Raw genomic sequence first — 8,812 nt, forward strand, 5'->3', positions numbered from 1 at the left:
CTAAAGCCCTGATGAAGTCCTGGCAGCTCCCCTCAAGGTGTCTGGCCTCCTGCCCTTCCCTCCTGTCACTTCCCCAACCCAAGGAGGAAATTAAACTCCAGAAAATCAGAGCCCATTTGATCTCAGCCATTGGAATGGTGTTTACTCTGCATGTATTATCGGATCCTATCACAGGGATACTAATGGCCGTCAAATGGGCAGATGGAGGAGACCAAAATCCCACAAGAATTCAGCAAAACAAGACAAATACATCACACAAACAAGTCCTCAGTGTTGTGCTGAGTCAAAAGTTGGCATTTTGTAGTTTATTTCTCTGTAACTCGCTGATGTTCTTAAGCTGGCCAGTGAAGCTGTCATTCAGAAAGTACAAGGTGTGCCTTCTCTGCTGAAGCCTTGCGCCTGGCGTGTCTGTTTATATTTGGCATCTCAACTACTGCTTTTGATTCAGCAGTGGGATTAAAAACAAACATTTTCTTTTTAAAGTTCTAAATCCAGGAACAGATATTTAAATCCAGACTAAAGTTGAAGAGACACAGAGATGGGGAAGAAAAGAGAAGGCTAAGAATGGGAGAGAGTAATCCATGCCTATTCAATACCCAGTGGACTCTTTGTAGCAGAACAGTAACAACAAAACACTGTTTTTCCAGACTCCCTTGCAGCTTGATATGGTCCAGGTCTGTCAATAGGAAGAAATGAAAGTACAATTATTCTTGAAAAAGAGAAATAGGGGAGGTTATTTCTTTTTAATTTTATGTCTATAAGTGTTTTGCCTGAATGCTTGTATGTATGTATCTATGTATGTATGTACGTATGTATGTGTGTGCCTGGTGCCTTAGGCACTTAGAAGAAAATTCTAGGTTCCTGAAACTATAGTTACAAGTGTTTGTAAGCTACCATATTGGTTCTGAACCTTAGTCCTCTGCAAGCGCTCCTCACTACTGAGCTGTTCCTCCAAACCCAGCAGAATCATTCCTTAGTATCATAGGAGATTGATTCCAGGACACCATATGACTGTCGAAATCCACAGATGCTCAGGCCTCTTGTTTTCCACAGCATGGCATTACCTGCAACTACGAGCAGAGCCCTCGTACTTTAAATTACCTCATACATAATGTCTAGGACATACGCTCTGCATAAGTAGTTGCTGAATGATGTGTTTAGAGAATAACAGCAAGACAAAAGAGACAGCCGGTGATCACTAGGAGTAGAGGAGTTAAAACAAAGTCATAACTGCGACTGGTTCAAGGATATAGAACTGACAGACACACAGAGCCAAATCTATAGTGTGGAACTTTCAGAAATGTTTCCTGTCAGAGTTGACTCAGCTGTAGGACCCACCCTTTTCCTCATCAGTAACTTAAAATGGAATTTCAGCATCTGTTTCAGACCACGACATTACTTTGAAGAGGAAAGCCATATGCTGAATGAGGATGTGGTAAAGAGACAGGAGCCTGGGTCACCAGTGACAGGAGAACCAGTCATTAATGTATTTCTCTGACTTCTTACATGTGACAGAAAAATGAAGTTTTCTCACTTGAAGTTATCTGAGGCTTTTAGTTGCATAAAAAAAATTTGAGGTACTGGTGTGTGACTCTGTAGGAGAGTTCTTGCCTGGAATGCACAAGAGCTTGGATTTGATTCACAGTACCCAAAACAAACAAACATCAAATTACAAATGATGCTTTAGGATAAATTTTATTTTTAAAACTAGTCATATAATTTTATATTTACCTAAAATTATATATAATACATATATATACATACATATATACATGCATACACATACACACATACATATATATACATAGAGAGAGAGAGAGAGAGAGAGAGAGACAGAGAGAGAGAGAAAGAGAGAGAGAGAGAGGATAGATTTAGACAGATTATATATTAACCACAGGCTATCAAAACCACAGTAAGGGACATAAGAAATCTCCTTTTGTATGGTTGGTCAGGGTAGGCCATGTGACTCCCAAAACATTATACGCTATTGCTGTAGTCCTTGGTGGCCTCTCAGGGGTTGAGGGTGGGTTCCTATTGCTGAAGACACCCAATACTGAGGCCCCAGGATAGGAGCTGGAACTGACCTGAAGGCCTCCTTCCTGCAGTCAAGTTTCCATGGTACCAGAAAAGACTATGTAAGCTGCCAACAGAAGGAAGCAACTAATAAACCTATCCAGCTGTGACATGTATGAACCACAACAATGAGTGGTCAGCATGGCAAGATACCTGTAAAGGTTCAGTAAGAGGCGCTCACATGGTAGTAGTGACCAACAGCTATCTGATTGGACCTAGGTCCTCTCAACAGGAGGGCAATGATGCCTGGTACTGGAAACCCAGCCACCTTCCCCGGGGCTAGTGAGAACACAAATCCTAGCAGAGAATCTGTTGCTGTCACTTTGCTAGAGCAGGGAACCTCTTTACTACATCCTAAATCTTACACCCACAGATGAATGCAGCTGTGACTCCTTACCAAAGAAACATCTCTTCATAGCAAATGGAGACTGTTGCATAAAACCACAACTGGATACAATGTGAAGATCGACAGATCCTGGGAAGCCCAGTCCGAAGGAACGGATACATCTACATCACAGTTTCTGCATCTATGGCTTAGGGAATAGGAGGAAGAGAGGATGGAAAAAAGATTGTAAAAGCCAGAATACCAGGAAGTCTTCTGAGAAACTGCCTCTCCTAGAAACCAGAATTGGCTGCATAAACAAGGCCAGAACACTGGCAATATCAAGGGACATACCAGTGTGGTAAGGGAAAAACTCCGTGGAATTCTACACCAATACGAAGAACTGTAGCCAACTAATGACTGCTGGGAGAAGAATTAGCCTCTCCCAGCGATGAGCCCCCAAACTGATGGTCTAACATGAAGTGGAAGTGTGTATGTGTATGTGTATGTGTATATGTACATGTATACGAATAAGATTATCAGCTTGATAGTGTGGGACATAGGAGGGCTGGAAAGGAAAAGGGAGGGGAGTGAGGTAATCCTACTTCAATTAAAAGTATATGTGTATTTTTGAAAGCCTTCTCTTAAATTATGCTAGAATATTCCTACTTATGTTAGCAGCTAGAATGAACAGACTTCTTTAGAATCATGTACTTAATTATTTCTTGTGCTCAATAAAGGTAAGGAACTTGCTTAAAGTCACCCAGTTAAAGAGTGAAAAAGCTAAACTATAATTCATCCTACACATTTGCTTGAATTTTACTTAAAAGCATGAAAAACTACGCTGATTTTCACATAGCCCTGAGGAAGTCGAGTTATTTTGTTTTGGTTTTTTTGTTTTTTTTCAAGACGGGGTTTCTCTGTGTAGCTCTGGCTGTCCTGGAACTCACTCTGTAGACCAGGCTGGCCTTGAACTCAGAAATCCGCCTGTCTCTGCCTCCCAAGTGCTGGGATTAAAGGCGTGCGCCAACACCGCCCGGGTGGAAGTTGAATTTTAAGGAACACATACTGTCATGTTTAATTTTTATGAGGCTATGTGTAAAGGTTAGATTCAACCCAAACTCATACAAATTTGAAACATCTAATAGATTTTTGTGGGTTCTGTTCGTTTTCAAAGATCTCCCTTCCAGATCCTGCTAGGCCTTTGTGAATCAGACTCCTAGGCATCTATTTTCATTAGCTCTCAACAATGATGCCTACGCGGGCTGGTTTTTATGTCATCTTGCCACAAGAGTTGTCTGAGAGGAGAGTACCTCAAGTGAGAAAATGCCTCCAGAACAGTCTCCTAATGTTGAGACTCTTTAATATAGTTCCTCATGTCCTGGTGACCCCCAACCATAAAGTTATTTTGTTGCCATAACTGTAATTTTGTTACTGATATGAATTGTAATGTAAATAGCTGATATAAAACCACCAAGGGGATTGGGCCACACAGGTCAAGAAAATACAAGCAAGCTCTTAAGCTCTTGCTTTTATTCTCACCTCTTGCTCCCTCTCTCCCCTTCCCTTTCCCCTCTTTCCATGGACAGCCTCTATTTTTCTACCTTCTCTCTCTCTCTCTGTTTTCTATAATAAAGCCCTAAAACCATAAAGAGAAAAAAAAAAAAGAAAAAAGAAAATACAAGCAAGCCTGTAGGGCATTTTCTTAATTAGTGATCAGTGGAGGAGTGTCCAGCCCATTGTGGGTGGTATCATCCCCTGGGGTCCTGGGCTCTATAAGAAAGCAGACTGTGCAATCCATGAGGAGCAGTCTGTAAGCAATACTCCTCCATGGTCTCTGTCTTAGCTCCTGTGTTTAGGTTTCTGCCCTGTTTGAGTCCCTGTCTGACTTCCTTTAATAATGGACCAATGTTGAACTATAACCCAAATAAACTCTTTTCCCCCCCAACTTGCTTCTAGTCATGGTGTTTCATCATAGCAACAGAAACTAAGACAATACCCCAATTCATTAGTAACAGCTCCTATGAACCAGAAGAGATGAGACTGTAGGGTTTGGTCCAGTGCTGCTGTATTTAAATGCTAAGTCCTGGCCTTCAAGCTCTGGTTGCCCCCAAGGAGCAGATTCTCATATACAACCACGTGATAGTATGTAAACCTTACTCCCGAGTTTAAAACTATTAATTAAATAAAACTGGTGACAGCCAATTACTGGGGAGAATAGAGAGAGGTGGAGTCTGAGTTACTGGACAAGGATCGCAGGTAGGTACATGAGGAGGACGGAAAGAGAGAGAAGGAGCACGGAGGAGGAGAAGACTGGAGAAGAGTAGGTCTCCGTGAGTTGTGATGGACTAATGGCATGTGCCAGAGTGATTTGCCTCCCCAGGAAGCCAGACTACTGAAGCAGAAATAACTCAAAGACTTTCAAATAGCAAGTTTTTGGGGAGCATAGCTGAGCCAGTAGCTAGTCTAGCATTAAGAGATCTTGATTAGGGATAATTCCCCCAGTAATTGCACAGGGCCTGTTAAATAAATATCATAAGTTTGAGTCTCATTTATTTAAAGTTAGATGGGGGTGGATTTAATTAAATATGAGGCCACCTGAGCTTCTACACAATATCACACTTGCTTAGAGAATTTGATCTTCTGGGTGGTTCCCATGGTCAAGGTTGACTTTCTAAGACTACGCTTGCATAGTCAGTCAGTTACTGTGCTGATGATGGCTTCAGAGATGCAAGAGAGCAACCAAAACCCAACAAGACCATCCGTGAGATTAGCTTGGGCAACCCGCCAGCACTCCGGAGAGCCTCTGTATTTACTGGGGCTGAGCTCATTCCTGGGCTGAGGGATGAAGAAATTAATTCAGGAGACTTGGTTTGGAAAAATTTCTGGCCCATAGCTAAACATGCCTATAAACACTGACTTCTATCCCCAGCCTAAGGGAAGTTGAGGTGGAGTTCCTGGACAACACTTAAGTCAGGAGTCCATCTGAGTCCCTCTTCCCACTCAGAACAGTTTGCTATCTTACTGTTGGGCCTGGACCATGCTGGGTCTCAAAGGGAGGTGAGTGCCCCCATAGACAGCAGGACTGTAAGAGCTAGTAGCTCAGAGCCTGGCTCAGCCTGCCTGTCACCCAGAGTCCTTAAATGTTCTTCAGACAGTAGAATAAATCTCAGAATCCCTCTAACACTAATCTTCAATGTTCTTTCAACCTCAGGTTAAGACAATGGTTGACATGGGAATAAAATGCAGTCTTAACAATGTCTAAGAAATAGCTATACCAACTATATAAGGCTGGGTCCTGGGGCTGGAGAGATGGCTCAGTGGTTAAGAGCACTTGTTGTTCTGGCAAAGGGCCTGTATTTGGTTCCCAGCACCCATGTGGTGGTTCACAACCTTCTATAACTTCAGTTCCAGAGGAGGCGATGCCCTCTGCTGACCTCTGCAGACACCAGTCACACACGTGGTACACATGCGTTCGTGCAGGAGAAATACTAACTCATAAAAGAGCAGGAGGAGGAGGAAGGAATCTAATGTAAAAATAGCCAGGTCGTGTGCGGTTGATCTGAGCATATTTGCACATTTAAGGGAAACAGTGCAACTGGGCATTACTAAGTGCAGCATAGAGAATAAAATGGTGGCAGCTTAAACAAGATTTACTGAATAAACAAGCTTGTTGTCTTTAACTTATCAGAAGCCTGAAGTAAGGCAATTGAGCAGAATCAATATTATTGAAATAAAGGCCTTTTTTTCTTCCTTTTGCTGCTTAGCAATAGTCACTTTGCTACAGGTGGCTACTGGGGTCCCTGTAAACACATACAAGCCCATGTTCTTCAGCCAAGGCAAAATTTCCCAGCCCTTTAGGCAGGCATTCTGGAAGCCTCGTCGCCAAATTTCACCTTGTATCTGAAGACGCCAGAACTAATCTGAAGAGTCAAGTATAGCTGCAAAGGTACTTGGGAAATATAGTCCATTTATGTTTGCTGGTTTGTTTGTTTGTTTGTTTGTTTGTTTGTTTTTCCAAGACAGGGTTTCTCTGTGTAGCCCTGGCTGTCCTGGAACTCACTCTGTAGATCAGGCTGGCCTTGAACTCAGAAATCTGCCTGCCTCTGCCACCCAAGGGCTGGGATTAAAGGCGTGTGCCACCACCACCCAGCAGGAAATGCTGTCTTTAAGCAGACACATTCTCACCTGTCTCCCATAGTCTTTTGGTCTTAGAAATATTTCAAACTTTAAAAGGTATTGGGGATTTACATGTGGTTTTACTTGTAACAACCTTCTAATATTTACCATATCAGAGCTTAAAAGAAAGCATAACAAAAAATAGAAAGTAGTTATTTTTAAAATAAAAACTTATTTAATACTTGACTTAACAGGAGTCAAAGACCCTTACATCCTTTTCTACCTTTAATCTGTTGTGGTGCTGTATTGGTTAAATTATATTAATAAACTCAGACCTCATGTAGATATATAGTTAGAAAACAGGGAAGTGGAGTTTTTTCCAATAATTATTTATTTTTTTATTCACCTTACATCTCAATCACAGCCCCTTCCCCTCTCCTTTCTATCCCACCCTTACAAATCCCTCTCTCATTATCCCCCCTTTTCTCCTCAGAGAAGGGGAGTCCCCCCCTTGGGTACTACCCAACCCTGGGACATCTAGTTTTAAATATGTAGTTTGGTCTTCATGTGGGTCCCCTAACAAGTGTAGTGGGGACTAGCTTGGGCTCTGTTTCCTGCCACTGGATCCCCTTCCCACTACCTGGACTGCCTGGTTGGGCCTCAGTGGGAATTGTTTTTTTGTTGTTGTTGTTGTTTTGTTTTTGTTTTTGTTTTTGTTTTTGTTTTTAAGCCTTTTCATAACTGGAAGTAGTGGCATATGCCTTTGTCCCAGTGCTCCAGAGGCAGAGGCTAGTGGGTCTACTGAGTACAAGGCCAGCCTGGTGTACAGAGACAGTTCTAGGACATCCAAAGCTACCTTTTAAGATAACATGGAACTTTTCCTTCTTCTTCTTCTTCTTCTTCTTCTTCTTCTTCTTCTTCTTCTTCTTCTTCTTCTTCTTCTTCTTTTTGATTCGACACCAAAATTCTGGTGCTCACTACATTAAAACACTTACACACTGAATCGGTGTTCTCCCCCACACACTATTGCATAATGTCATATCTCAGCCATATGGAAAATATTTTTAATTTAAGCTGTGCAGATCTTTCCAATCCTGCTGCTGTTAGGTTACAGGGGAGTGAGTCCACTAGGCTCCTGCCAGGGTCCTAGCAACAGCTTACGTTATCATCTGCCGCTGCCAGGTGCACCAGGCCTCCGTTGCATATAGGAGGGCTGCCCACCAACCCAGTCCACTAGCTCGCTGTTCCCACAGTTTTTTTTTCTCTTTCCCTCTGTTCCCACATTCTCTCCTCCCTCTCCCTGTTCCCACATTTTCTCTCTGTGTGTCTCCACAAATTTGTTTCCCTCCCTTTCTGTCCTCTGTACCCCGTCTTCTCTGCTGTCAGGGCTCTGCCCCCATCTGCCTGTCTTTCTACATGTCCTCTTCCCCTTCACTAGCTCCTCACTCCTCTTCTGTTCCCCCAATAAATCTCCTTTATACCAGACCTGTTGCATGGCATAATTTCTCAGGGGGACATCTCGCCATGGGCCTGCCAGGTACCCCCTCACCCCATTATATTTTATAACATTGGTGCGGAGACTCAGTAGGCTCTCCTGGTGCTGGTGCTCCTTCTCATGAGTCTAAGCCACACACCAGGACCCTATTTCCCAGCCTACCACCACCGGCAACAAATCTGGGTTCCAGCTCACTAGTCGCTCAGTACCCATCCACCAGCGACAACTAGTTATGTTTCCTTTTTGGTCTGTGTAAACCTTTTCCTGAGTCTGAGGAAGTGATCTTTCAATGTCTGTCACTCCTCTGTTACTCTTGGGGGCAGAGGTACTCCGAACCACGGCCTTGAAGGCTGAGGTGCAAGCTTGTCACCTGTCCCATCTCACCGTCCTTGGAGCTGCAATCCTGCGGTTTCCTTACGCCCGCCTGGGCTATTGAGCCCCTCCGGCCGGCCCTCTTTCTACCTTCCACTTTGGAGATGCCTGTACACACCACAGCTCCTCTATGACCTCATGGCTTTCCTGACTCTGTTCCTAAATCCATTCCAGTGGATGAGACCCTTCTACTAGAGCTCAGTGTTCTTACTCGCCTCCTGGCCTCTATGAAAACTCTGGTACCAAGCGCCAAGTCCCCTCCGGCTTGACCAGACTAAGCCAGTGACCCTGGTTGAATGTGGTGGCGACCCATTGAACAGCTTGGTCCTCGATTGGTCCTCCCTGAATCCTGGGAACGCCCATGACTGCAGGCTGCAGTGACAATTTGCTTCCTCTCATTCACGAGTTGGTGTCCATATCCCCTCATTCCC

The 8,812-nt window shown here is 43.6% G+C and overlaps 1 long non-coding RNA gene across 1 annotated transcript; it reads right to left on the reverse strand.

The window, feature by feature from the left end:
* Window positions 1–273: 273 nt before the first annotated feature.
* On the reverse strand, window positions 274–8,490 carry LOC116083560. The gene is made up of 3 exons (XR_004115771.1): window positions 8,394–8,490; window positions 2,471–2,606; window positions 274–676 (listed from the first exon to the last, which is right to left on the reverse strand). It is a non-coding gene; the product is annotated as an uncharacterized LOC116083560 (long non-coding RNA).
* Window positions 8,491–8,812: the final 322 nt, after the last annotated feature.

The sequence above is a fragment of the Mastomys coucha genome, unplaced genomic scaffold (genome assembly GCF_008632895.1).
Source record: "Mastomys coucha isolate ucsf_1 unplaced genomic scaffold, UCSF_Mcou_1 pScaffold8, whole genome shotgun sequence".
NCBI classification, from domain to species: Eukaryota; Metazoa; Chordata; class Mammalia; order Rodentia; family Muridae; genus Mastomys; species Mastomys coucha.